Source organism: Polyodon spathula, chromosome 4, assembly GCF_017654505.1.
Source record: "Polyodon spathula isolate WHYD16114869_AA chromosome 4, ASM1765450v1, whole genome shotgun sequence".
NCBI classification, from domain to species: Eukaryota; Metazoa; Chordata; class Actinopteri; order Acipenseriformes; family Polyodontidae; genus Polyodon; species Polyodon spathula.
In genome coordinates, this window is record NC_054537.1 from 75,521,305 (window position 1) to 75,535,254 (window position 13,950).

General features: G+C 36.1%; 1 protein-coding gene across 1 annotated transcript in view; it reads right to left on the reverse strand.

The window, feature by feature from the left end:
- Positions 1–10,578, reverse strand: part of LOC121314852 (zinc finger protein 407-like) — a 268,813-nt gene extending 258,235 nt beyond the window's left edge. Inside the window, exon 1 of the mRNA XM_041248568.1 lies at positions 10,375–10,578. The gene's annotated coding sequence lies outside the window, so the exon portion shown is untranslated. The remainder of the gene's footprint in view (positions 1–10,374) is intronic.
- Between the last annotated feature and the right edge of the window lie 3,372 nt (positions 10,579–13,950).

A 13,950-nucleotide genomic window follows, 5' to 3' on the forward strand; every position in this document is an offset into this window, starting at 1 on the left:
ATCTGCCCCTGTGACAGGTTGGCCTTGTGGTGCGATGTCACAGACCAGGAAGAGAATTGACACAACAGCATACAGAACAAAATACTGATACAAAACAAAACGGCACATTGGCCAAAAGAAACAGACAATACAGCAAGCAAACACTGAACAAACAAGTATCATGCTGGTCCAAATCCAGCACAAGTAGAAATTGTTATGGTTTTAGTTTCTGTTTCATTCACATCTCTCCCGTTCTCCCCTCTGAACCCACTCTACCCCGATCAGCCAAAGCTGCCGGATTATATATATGTGTGTGTGTGTGTGTGTGTGTGTGTGTGTGTGACCGTCTCCAAATTCATAATGAATTAATCAATCAATCAATCAGGAGACGGTCACATTCTGCACAGGGTTAGTATGGATGGGGAACTTTAACCCTGTCCTTGCTGCAAAAAGAATTAACATAATAATGTGTTTTTACACACATAAACAAATATTAATACAACAAATACAAAATACAAAACATAATATGCACAGGGGCAGGGTGTACCCAGTCACAGCCCCCCAAGCCCACCCGTCACTCCTTTGCCTCCCCTCTTCTAGAATCCTGGAGATGCCAATGCTTTCTCAGCAACCTTAAAACAGCATTGCATGAAATTATCAGTACAACAAAGACAGTTGGTTCCATCTAGTGGACACTGACACTATGAGCCAGATTTACTTCAGTTCTAGTTGGCTACGCTTTTTACAGTGGAATAAAAACTACTTACAGAATGTTCTGAAACTTACATGAATGTATCAAAAATGATATTGTATATGATTTATATATATATATATATATATATAATATATATATATATATAAATTTTTGTAGATGTAGATAGAAGCCTTTGAAAAATCTCCTGAGCTGTTTATTTCAACAATATGCCACAACCTGAGCAAATTTTGTCTTTGGAAACACGTGCCACTACACACAACAGTATAGCCTATACTGAACCAGTAAATAAAACCTTTAAGAAATTTGTGATACTGAATTTTTGATTTGTGGTTCATGGATAGGATGTTCAGTAATTTATAATAACAAATACCCACGTACTTTGATAAAATGCAACCAATCATAAGTCCAAACCCAATAGAAAAAATATGTAGTGGAATTTTCACCTGGAATCTAATGTCCCAGTACTAATGGATGTCCAATTATTTGTTCTCTATGTAAAAGTGTGACATACAAATGTAATAGTCCTTCCATTATTTCTCTGTGGAGTTAATAACGAGTCAAGTCATTAGGTTCAGCATTTCCTTGGTGATCATTTAGACAAAGAACTAATACTACTTTAAAAGTATAGAGTCCCATATGGTTTACATTTTTTATTTTATCATTATTTAGGTTGTTACACTATTGGTTCATATTAAAACTGCCTAGCACGGCAAATTACACCAATGTTTGCTTGCAACTGAATCTGATAAAAACTACTGACTAAAAATCAGGTTTAAAAAATAAGCCTTAAGCCTAGATTTAAAAAAAAAATTGTATCTGCTTTCCTAATATTCTTTGAAATAGAATTCCATAGACAAGGGGCACAGTAACTGAAAACCCTGGTACCATATAATATAGCATACATAGTAGGGATGGGAATTTTAAATGTTTAAAAACGTATAAATTCTAAAGAATGGTTAAACGTTGAATAATATGCTAGACATATAACCAGTCACGTGACAAATTTCACCAAACGCATATTTTTTAATGTGTTCATTTTATTAACTTAACATCATATACAGCAGTCTGTGGTGTATCTGACTGGGCAGATATTATAAAAAGGAAGGGGTTTGGCAATTGCTTCCAAGTAGTATTTCTAACTGGTGCAACAGAAAGATTGACACTGGGGCACTATGTGTTCATGCTATAGTGGGTGTGCTAAGGTTCAGTCCACAAGGGGTAAGAAAAGCTTTTTTCTGATGTTTGTTATATATTTTTAATAAAACTGTATCTCTAAACAAAGGAACGAGGCAAACCCACGTTTGGAATTATTTTGAGGAACTGGAAGAGAAAACCGTGGTATGTAAATAATTATGCCAAACAAAATTGCTGTACAACAAAAACACAAGTTCAATGCTTCATCATTTGAAATGAAAACATTCAGAATTACTGTGGATGGAGTTACTGAATGCAATAAAAAGCAATGCATAATAAATAGAACATTTTAGATGGCGTCTGTGAATATGTATAACAACATTTTAAAAGGACTTTTTTTTTCCAATATTAATTCAAATATCACATAAATGTAAATTCTGTAACATATCTAAGCAGTGTTTTTTTTTATTTGTATTACTATTATTATTATTGGTTTTGACTTGTTCTTTGAATATAATATAATGTAAAAAAATAAAATAAAAAAAAAAGTTTAGGGTTTTTTTTTTTTTTTTTTTTTTCATGCAAGTAGGTGCAAGTGGCAAGGCCCCTCACTGAAAACGAATTTCAGGGTTTTGCAGGGGTTTGCAGGGGCCTAAATATGTGCGTTAATGGGGACCTGTGGTAAAGTAGGTGATAGTGTGTAGGTGCAGGTGATTAAAGAACAGACAGCCAATTATAATCCAGGTGCAAAGTTTGTTTAATTATCTTTTTCTTTGTGTGTCCAGTGCCTGATGGCAAAACAAACAGTAAACAATAATGATGTTAAGTAATACAGCAGCGTGTGTTACTTCAATTATAATCCCCGGGTTTGACCTGCAAATAGTCCCGCTTTTATTATACACCCACACAAAACACATACAGAAGTCCGTTAGTGCATAAATTAGTGCTAGTGTTGCAAATGCAGTTTATTGTGATGCAGTGCAGTGCTGTTCTTCAGGTTTGTGCTGGCCTCTAGCGACAGCTCTGGAATCGTGTTTAGCCGTCTAGTAATATACAACACAAGACATTTATAGACAAACAAAACAAAACACTCGCAAACATTTTGCTTTAAACCAAATGAAGGAACAGATACGTCGCTTCGACCCCTATTTACACCGTCACTCATGACCCCTTGTAAACGATTGCAGCCACATCATTTCGCTTCCGGGTCAATTAGTTAGTGTACCGAAGCTCACTCTCTTTTCTACATGACCGACACTGTCAGGCCAAGTAGGTCAAAGTACTCTGTTCCTGTTACTTAGCTTCCTCACAGGTCAGGGGGGAAACTTACCACCAAGAAGTCTTTCTGTCAAATATCCCACCACTCAGAGTCGAAGGAATACTTGACTGAATCTACCTTTCCCATTACTCCCCCTTCCTGGGAAAAATAATCTGCATTTTGGTGGTCTTTTCCTGCATGATGTACCATGTGGTATATGAAGTGCTGCAATGCTAGATATCACTGAGTAATCCAGGCTTTGCTATCCTTCATTATGCTTAACAACTTTAGTGGGGCGTGGTCTGTTTCAAGATCAAATGAATGTCCCAGCAGGTATTTAATGGCCAAACACTCCTTTTTGACTAGGGTAGTTACACTCCCAAGGGAACATCTTTTTGCTGATGTACAATATCGAGTGTTATACACCATCAACCTTTTGGGACAAGACACATCGGTGTGGAGGATGAACCTCTTGCTGAAATCTGGTGTGACGAGAGTGGGGGCAAGGCAGAGTCTTCGTTTAACAGTATAAAAAAAACCCTAACGCATAGCTGACAACTTAATTAAATATGGTGCACTCTTTTTGGTGAGTTCAACTAAAGGGTTAACCACTCTGGCATACTCGGGGATAAAGCAGTGGTAATAACTGGCTAATCCCAGTAGCGACCTCACCTGAGTCTTCGTTTTGGGGATCGCCGCGTCTACCAAAGCATGAATTTTTGGTGACAGCAGGTTTCACCCTTCCATCAGTATGAAGTCCTACCCAATAGAATTGAGCCAATATCTCTTCCCTTGTTTTGTCAGCTCCGAGGTGCCCCACAAAAGGGATCTCACCCTGAGAGTGTGTATGTGTATATGTAGATATGGTTTAAATGGTTAAATGCTGACATTGCAAAGAGTTTAAATGTTCATAAAAATTTACCAAACGCACATCCCTACACTATACACAAGCCACGGCACAATTCGTATCATGATACTTATGAAAAAATGCTCTCTGCTTGATGAACTTAAATATTTCAGACCTATACATAGATTCAGTTGAAAATCACTTAACTTATCAATAAACTTAATTGTATTTAAATTATAAAAAACATTATTACTGTTCTATATAACATATTTTTAAACTACATGTGAATGTTTTATTCCATTTATATGGATTACTTGTAATAATTTATTAATAGTACGATCGAAGGTTCGAACCTTCTTTCGGATATATATTATATATATATATAAAATTGGTGCTAAAATATTTTTTGCTCTTATGTTCTTAGCTTGTTTTTTTTTTACCAAGATTTTACTAAACAAAACAGCATTTTTTTTTAATAGACCACTTTTCTTTTTAAATGAATGAATGGGTATAAACTTTGAACTTAAAACATAAACAAATCAAATGCAGAGACATCAACATATTCTTTCAGTAACTGTAAAAATAACTGTGTTTGTTATTTGCTCCACATCTGCCAACTTGTTTTTATCATCAGAGCATGCACAGTAAACAATATGACGTCACTGGAATGGTGTAGAAGGGAGCTAGGAGCAGGAAAACGCTTGTTACGGTTTAACACGCAAGTGTCGAGTAAAATGTCTCTGCGAGTAAAAAATAAAAACCCCTCTAGCGAGAGAGCTTGTCATGCGAGTAAAAACTTAACAGTCGACTTAAACCATTTTCCATAGAGTTTGTCGCATATATTTTCTTTTAAGTTTAAAAGTTGTATGTAAAAAGGCCCATAGACAGCACTATACTTGCATGCACGTAATCTGGTTTGTTTACTTTTTGCTGTCTAACACTTTTAAATAGAGGCTTAAGAGCTGCTGAGTTGATCCTGTGTTTTTTTTTTTTTTTTTTTTTTTTTTTTTTTTACATATTAATCTTGCATATCACACGGAGCTGTGTTTCATTTGCCAGGTTTGAAACTGTAGCACAACTTTTGGCAAGGTGATAAATAAGTGCAAGGTATTTTTGTAATTTCCAGTGAATACGAACATGTAAATTTTGTATAACGAATACATGTAAAAAAAACATTAGTTTGAATATTCAGATATTTGTCCCAGCATCAGGGTTTGAATTTAATTTTTGTGTCATGGGGGGATTTCCCCCCCTATGCTACAGCCAATGAGAAAGATTCCAAAATTTTAGGGGTGAATGGCAAAAAAAGGCACTTTTGCATATAAAAAACTCTCCATTGCTTTTGGCACTGCTTGATGTGAAGTTTCTACTTAACATTTCTTTTTTAAAGTTGCGTTTTGTGTACTGCCACTAGAATGTCTCGATAATGTAGACGTTTTGTAACAGCGGCTAGCAAACTTTACACTTGCATAGAGACTGCAGACCGAACAACTCATTTCACCGTTATTAAACTCCAGCCATGGGTAAATTTTCATTTAAAATACCCAGCACTACTACTATTTATTTGATCCAGCACTACTCAGAATTTTTTTGCCTTTCCCTTCATTGCTATCATTTGTTTGCGTTATCATTCAGCAGTGTTTTCATTTAATGGCTCCAGCAAACTTTTTTTCCTGCAGCAGAAGAATCAGCTGCCTCGTCGGTGCAAGGTGCTTTTCTTTTTAAACAACGCTCCATTTATTTATTTTTTTTAAGTGAATGCCACCTCCTCCAAAACACCTAGACAGACTTAATATCGTCTTGTTTTTCATAACTGTTTACTCACTGCAGTGTACCGAGTTTCTATAATGCTTAAAAATGATGGCCAAGAATCATGCACGAAAGAATAAAGTCTCACAGCATTTAAAATATCCAGCACTGCTTTTATTTATTTATTTATTTTATCCAACACCATTCAGTACGCAGCTCATACTGTTTGTCACTAACACCCACTTCCTTAGAGGTTGTCGTAGCGTTTTAATTAGGCTTTCTAAATTGCGTGAAAAATACAGTAGAATGCAGTCTTAAAATATCTTGAAAGTTGGAGATATGCGGGAGCAAATTGGAAAATGCGCAATCCTGTGATCCCACACTGAAATTCAAGCCCTGTATATATTACACAGTAAATAATGACTGGAAAGGAGGGCTATAGTAGATAATTATTGATCTGAGGGAAGACTGCTGTTACCGACAGGGGGCTATAACGCCCGAGGCCGCAGCCACCCTAGAGGTAACAAGTCTTCCTGAGAGGCATTTAATTTTCTACTATGGCTGAGTCTGCAGTACATATTTAACATATGAATCACTCAAGAAAATAAGACTACGTACACACACAGGCTAAATGTGGTTGCGAGATCCCCTTTTGCTCTTAATACGGTTTGTATACACACACCAGTTCGGTTACAAAGGGCAGCGACAACCAGTTAATTGTTTTCAGAAAAAGTATCGAGTGAGGTTATTAATGTCACTGTTTCAGACATTTACGAATGATAAACATGGCGCTATATATATATATATATATATATATATATATATATATATATATATATATATATATATATATATATATATATAGTGCAACTTTTTTCACATTTTGTTGTGTCAGTGCCTCAGAGTTTCATGCATTTAAATGAGGATTTTTTTCCACTTATTTACACACCATACTCCACACTGTTAAGGGGAAAAAAGTTTTGATTGAGAAAAAAATGATATATTAAAATACAAATGTGAAAGATCATAATTAGATAAGTCTCCACCCCCCTGAGTTAATAGTTGGTGGAATCACCTTTGGCAGCAATTACAGCTGAGAGACTGTTGGGATAGGTCTCTACCAACTTTGCACTCCTAGATTTGGCAATATTTCACCATTCTTTACAAAACTGTTGAAGCTTTGTCAAGTTCTTTAGGGAGCGTTGATGGACAGCAATCTTCAAGTCATGCCACAAATTTTCGATTGGATTTAGGTCAGGGCTCTGACTGGGCCACTCAAGGGCAGTTACCTTTTTGTTCCTTAGCCATTCCAGTGTAGCTTTGGCTGTGTGCTCTGGTTCGCTGGCATGCTGAAAGGTGAACTTCCTTCCCAGTTTCAGATTTCTTGCAGGGGGCAGCAGGTTTTCCTCAAGGACTTTTCTGTACTTTGCTCCATTCATTTTCCCTTCTATCCTGACAAGTGCCCTAGTACCTGCCGATGAAAAACATCCCCATAACATGATGCTGCCACTACCATGCTTCACAGTAGGGATGGTGTTCTTTGGCTGATGCGCTGTGTTGGGTTTGTGCCAAACATAGCACTTTGCATTTAGGCCAAAAAGTTCAATTTTAGTTTCGTCAGACCACAACTTTTTGCCACATGGCTACAGAATCTCCTCAGTGTTCTTTTGCATACTTCAAAACAGGATTCAAGGTGGGCTTTCTTGAGTAATGGCTTCCTTCTTGCAAAAAACAGCACAGCTGTGCTTGACGAGCTCTCAGTCGATTACATACAGTAATTTCTTCCAAAAGCATAAACAAAAACACAGCCTCCATGTTGTCATACAAAATCCCACAATCAGCATGTAATGTTGCCCCAAGTTCAGTGGTTTGTTTAAACAGAGAGTGCACTCACTTCAGTAATGAAAAGTGTGTGTGTACAACTAACAACTGCAGCAAGTGTCGTCTGTAAACACGGTTGTCGAGCCAGTTGCAGTGTGTGTGTACGTAGTCTAAGTGAGGCAAGTTTGGATAGTAAATACGATTTTATATATTATCTTTAAATATAGCTGATACAGCATAAAAAAATAAATAACGGAAATTGTTTTTGAAGTTCATACCATATAGTTAGCAAAGTTTTTCTCCATCTGTGTCTGGTTTGGCAACTGCTGCATAATCCAGTTTATATCCCGCCCGTCATATTTGTTTTCATCGATTTGAATTTGTTTGAATTTCAAAATGTCAGAAAACAGTGACAATGACATTTTAATCACTATTTTAGGTTTGGAGCATCTTTCTTTTGTAGTATGTTTTGTAATTAATTTTTTGTTAACTTACAGAATCGTGTTCAGCTATTTTCTCTTGCAGAGTGCTGGGGAGAAAGGCATTCCATTGATAAGAGGCGGGACTGACAGGAATGTTAACCAATCACATGACAGGACGAGACTCTTGACCGATAGTATAAGGATATCAGGGCAACAGTTCAATCTATTTTTTCCCCTATGATGACATTTTAACCAATCACAGGCCAGGATTTACAATCACTGATTCATATATATTTAAACAGCAAGCATTCCATCATGGTGTAGCACTATTAACTGTGTATTAGCCTCTTATGCTCTTTGCACTTGCAAAAATTGGCATTTGGCAGCCATTTAATAAGTAATGGACTTAAGATACAAAGTGTCGAATATCATGACGCTGTGCATGGTATCATATCGATACTCCCTAAATGAGGTTTCTATCTTGTCCCTGGAACGGTCCATGTTAGAAACTTGTCATATGAAATCACATATATATTGTTGTTGTTGATAGGTCTCCCATTATAATAACACGTTTGGTAAAACGCACAGCACAGTTGGTGTTGTTGTCAATGGTTAGAGATGATTTAGGGAGATCAGATGAATGCAGCTGTGCTGACTCTGTTGGGTAAGTAAGTGATTTGCTATAGACAGAACTAAAGCCTATGTTTCGTTGGTGACTTCTTGGTAGAAGCGGCATACCACCAACATGCAAGGGAATGTACTGTAGTTGTGACACTTCTTACATATCATGCATCAATCAGAAATGGAAATAATGCTGAAGAACATTTTCCTTAGTTTTCTTACTATTTTGATTATCGCCAAAGCAGGCTTAATGCAGTACAGCACCATAGGCTGCTAACAAGGTATGAAATGCTTGAATTCCTAATGAAAAAACAATATGGCATCTTATTTCAGCTGGAGTTCTAACTCTCTTTCCGAGGGTTAAATGATTCAATTTGGGGGCAGTTTATATTGTAATTTACAGTGGTTGTCTGAGTTCCTATTAAGCCCATCTCATAAAAAAATCGAATTTTGCAGAAAAACATGGAAACTAATGCTAAAGTATTTTGCATTTTATGAAAAAAAATAATTTAGATGTTTGGTTTTGATTACGTGAAACTACTGTACAACTAATCTGAAACCTTTCTAAGTTTTTTTTTTTTTTTTTTAAATAAAATAACTAATACAGACTTCTTACCTTACATACGCTACATTAATCTCTTATGTTTACAGTAAGAAACTGGATTACCCTCTAAATTGGTCAAAAATAGATATATAACATAGTTTTCAGTGGTTGCTTTAAGATGTCATGCAGCTTTCAAAACAACCACCTGGATGGTAGGCAGACTGTTATTCACATCTTAACAACTGACTGCGTTAGAATAATTAATAACTGACATAAGCAAACAAACACCCACTGGATCATCCAAGATTTTCAGTATGAGAACATTCGACCTTTTTAATTATACTATAATTATACACAAGCATAGAACGGAGAAAAAATTAAGAAAAAGACGGAAACAATAGTTTTAACTCTCCTGTCGCCTCCCCACACGACATTTCCCCATCCAAGAAGTAGAAATTATCAGTTTAAACCTGAGGTCTGTACCAAAGTTTGAGATCAGGGAAGCCCGATCTTTGCCCCAGTGTTTGTTTGTTTTTTCGCTGCAATTGATAATAGCACAGAGCAGAGCAGGGGATGACTTGCAGTTAGTAACCTACGGTCAAATTGCAATTGACCATACACGTTTAGTGACTACACACACGCACATATTGACCGTAGACCCATTATTTATTTATTTATTTATTTTAACATACAATGTATGTAACTTTGACTCTGTAATGTACGACAATTAACCACAAAACAAGCTAGACATGTGTACAGACAGCAGGCAATGCGCAAGAAGCATACATAAGACTCAAGTGAGTGGTTTATTGTACTTTTTGTTAACACCCAGGCTTATTTTCACTGTAATTGTCGTGAAAACTAAGCGTAACACTAAATTAATTAAATTAATAACGTCACGTTTAAATCTTTTTTTTAAAACAAATTCTATCACACAAAAATTGTTTTCCAGTCTGACCAACACCTTTTTCAATATCAGATGAAAAAGACACTCCTGATTGACAAGGCAAAAAGCTAATCACACAGATTTTTAAAAACTCAAACCGCCCCGTGTCCAATCTAAATTCAGACGGGGCGGGATTGCTGAGCCAAAGACAGAAAACGACGGCAGCACAGAGAGGCCCAAAAGCCTGCAGAGCGATCTTGGGGGGGAAACGGTTTCGCAGCCAGAATAATCAGCAATTGTCATTATATTCAACCACAAACAAGCTGACGGGAGCTTTTTAAAAGGCTATAATTTAATATAAGTAACTGTTGTAAACCCTATGTGAGTTCCTCACGTACCTTAGTCGTTGTATTTCCTCGCTCGCTATGTTCTTAGTCACAAGTGGCGTGCCGTAGAACGAGCCGTGCGTCACTCACCGTTGATAGCGACATGCGTTGGGGGCGTGGGGAGCTTACTTCATCAGATGATGTTAGAGTGGGGTGGAAACCACTGTTGCCAAGTCCGCGGTTTTCCCGCGGAATTGGGCTACTTCAAAAACACAGCCGCGGGACATATTAATTGGTCGTATAACTTTAAAAGATTGAACCGTTTTCGTGTTTGCAGTATTGTTTGGGATACAGTTCCGACATTACTGGCCTGGTATGAATGTTGATTTGTCCCTTTAGAGCTTCCGTAGGAATTTGTTTATAGTTACGTGTGGATGAGCTGTACTGGGGTTTGTAGTTTTTTTTTTTTTTTTGTTTACTCACATTTATGCTAGGCATCTTTTATTACGAAAGCTTTTTTATGCATAGGCTTAGGTGTTAATAACAATAAGCTTGCTTTCAGTTAAAACAAATAATTAGGCTGTTTTTTAAGTGACTTTGGACTATAAACCCAGCAGGTGTCTGGAACCCTGGTGGAAACATCACTGTACAGCCAGAGTCTGTATTTTCGTATTTCTATCAGATGTGACCTTTTAGGTCTGGGAATGAATTCTCCAAAGGGTAACTAAGAAATAACTAACTAACTGATAATGTTGCTAATAGTACCTATACCTGGAAAACAAGGACCAAGCTAGGATTAAGCAAGAAATGTAAGAACATAAATGCAAAGCAAATAATGTGCAAGGAATATACAAGGATAAGGAGGGATGGGCATGCTTGGATGATGCATTGATGCAAAGGATGACTGCAAAGAATATGAAAGCATTGTGCAAGGTAGGCATTGCATCCTTCATTGTCAATGTATCATGCTTCCATAGTTCGTAAGCATTATTTCATGGTCTTGCTTGATCCTATCATAATCCTTGTAGTTTGTTGGCAAAGTTGTTTTCAAAGCTGTTAATCATGAAACATCAATCCACTTTTCAAAGAAATAAACAGTAAATGAGTTGCCACAATTGTTTCTTCTAACTTAGCTTGTGTTTTTGATACAAGTTAGAAGAAGTAATTGGGGCAACCTTGGCCCCCATTGGATTTACAGTTGTGTCTATTTTCTTTGTGCTGGGCAAGGTTGCCCCAATGGTTTCTTGAAACTTAGCTTGTGTTTTTGATATCTCCACTTTAAATGACTGGGCACTTTTGAGTGTTTTTATTTCAGATCAAATAATCTGTGTTCATTATAATTGTTTTACATTATACTTTAGATGCACAAACAACATAAGCGTAGCAATGATATATATATTATAGCGTAAAGTATTTAAATTACATAATGTGTTTTTATTCTGTTAGGTTTCAGTGTTAAACGCTTGATTTAAAGTGAAGTGAAACATGCCTATCTGTTTTCCATCCCTGCACTGCTTGGTGCATTAGTAAATGCAATATTGGTTTTGCCCACTGGGTGGCAAAAAATTGTGTCCAATGGGAAAAAAGCCAATGCTCAGAAATTGTTACAGTACACCAATTTTGGTAGTTCAGCTAATTTTTCTATATGCTTTTAAATATCATTAAAACTCTGTTGGTCTATTCTTGTTTTCATTTTTTTAAATATGTTTTTCTTAAGGATAACAGATTGCCATGGTTCAGTAATTTTCTTAAAAAATAATCAATTTGAATCTGATATTTGAAGACATTATATAGCTATGTGAGTGCAGCTCTGGAGATTGTAAACTATGACCCAAGTGTACCAACTATTTTTTCTAAAAAGAAATGAACAATTTTAACAGCCAACTTCCCACTAGAGTAGAAGCATAGCAATTAAGGTCCACATTGTTTTTGTTCTAAAATATATCTGAGTTTTCATTAGTGGGGCTATTTTCAAAATTGTCAATAACCATACATTCACTGCACAAAATAAGACACAATATAGAAAAAAGGAAAGCAAGGAAATAATACACAAGAAAGTTCTAATAGATCTGTTATTAAAATGTATATTTGATGTGACTGAAATGTTTTTATACCCCTTACTAACAGTTTGACAGTTATGCTTTTCTGTGACAATTATTTTCTCAGGAAAAATGACATTGTAATCCATTGCTTTAAAAGATGAAAACATGTAAATGTAGAATTGTTGTATTTTATGTTTCCACCCTTTCAAAGTTCAAATATTATTTTCTGAAGGAAAGAAGCAATGTTTGTTTTTTGTTTGCTCAAATAATTCAAATAAGTACAAAAAAGTAAAAAATAAAAGAATGATCAACAAAGTGGAGCCATTTTTTGTAAAGAGGATGTAAGCATTGTTCAGTTTCCCAAATTAATGTTTGTTTTGTCCACCTAAAATACTTTTCTTGTTGATTTGACTTATTTGCGATGGTCTTATACGTAAGCAAGTTCATGGAAATAGGCTGCAAACAGTTTTGTTTCTTCAATGTAGTTTGTAGTATCTGCAAAGAAAGAAAGTTGACAGATAATGGTTTTGTACAGTATAGTACTGAATTTTATTTATTTATTTATTTTTTAATTACCACTCCCTGTTCATTGCATCTAGTCCCGTCCGTTCCCCCCAAATTCTCAGGTTACCAATTAAAATTTTTATAGCACTAAGCTAAGAAATAGATAATTATCACATGCTGAGCTTCTCATTCTGAGCATGCTCTCCATCATATGCTCCTCCAATGGGCAGCAGCATCAAGCTCTTTCCTGTGACTTCCTGGAAGGTTCTGGCAATTGGAATGGTCCCTCCCACTCGAGTTTGGTCAGGTTCCATTCGAAACACTGCCAGTAACAATGATAAAACACAATGTTGCTCTACTTATCAAGTAGAACTATGATAACAGCATACCAAATAGCATCTAGAAGTACCAAGAAACGTATCTCTAAAACTTTCAGAGTTAAACTATTACTAGAGTAATGAGGTTCTTTATAGTCATTACTATAACCAACGTTCTACCATAAGTAAATTTTCGCAAAAAATCTGAAACCAAAGCCTATAACCCTGCTGGTTCACAAGGTAAAAAATATCTGAAACAAACCTCTCTTTACTGCTTTCTTCCAGCTTTGTTTGAGGATCATTGATACCAACTGGCCATAGTTTAGATCCAGAAATCATAGTCACTGTCGATTTATTGGGGCTTTTGAGCTGAGTAAAGACCTGGTTTAGATATTTGGAAACCTAAAACAATGACGAGCAAGAACAAAATCAGAATTGGTATAGTGTACAGAAGCAATGCATCATTAGAGTTCTTGCTGTAGAGGGTTACATTTTTCTTTCACTTCCCTGTCAGGAAACCTCAAATCAGCATCAAATAAATAATTATAAAAACATCCATATGTACAATTCAATAAGGCAGTGATTCCATCAATTGTTGATGTTGCTCAATGTGAGCTATGCAGTTTTATGTATGTACTTAAATGGAACTCTCTCAGAGGAGCACAGCACCCTTTCTGCCCTCTATCATGGCTTGACTTACACCTTATACTCTAATTATATGCTTCATGAATTATATACCAATACTATAAAGGGAAAATCACATGTATATAAAGCTTACCAGCACA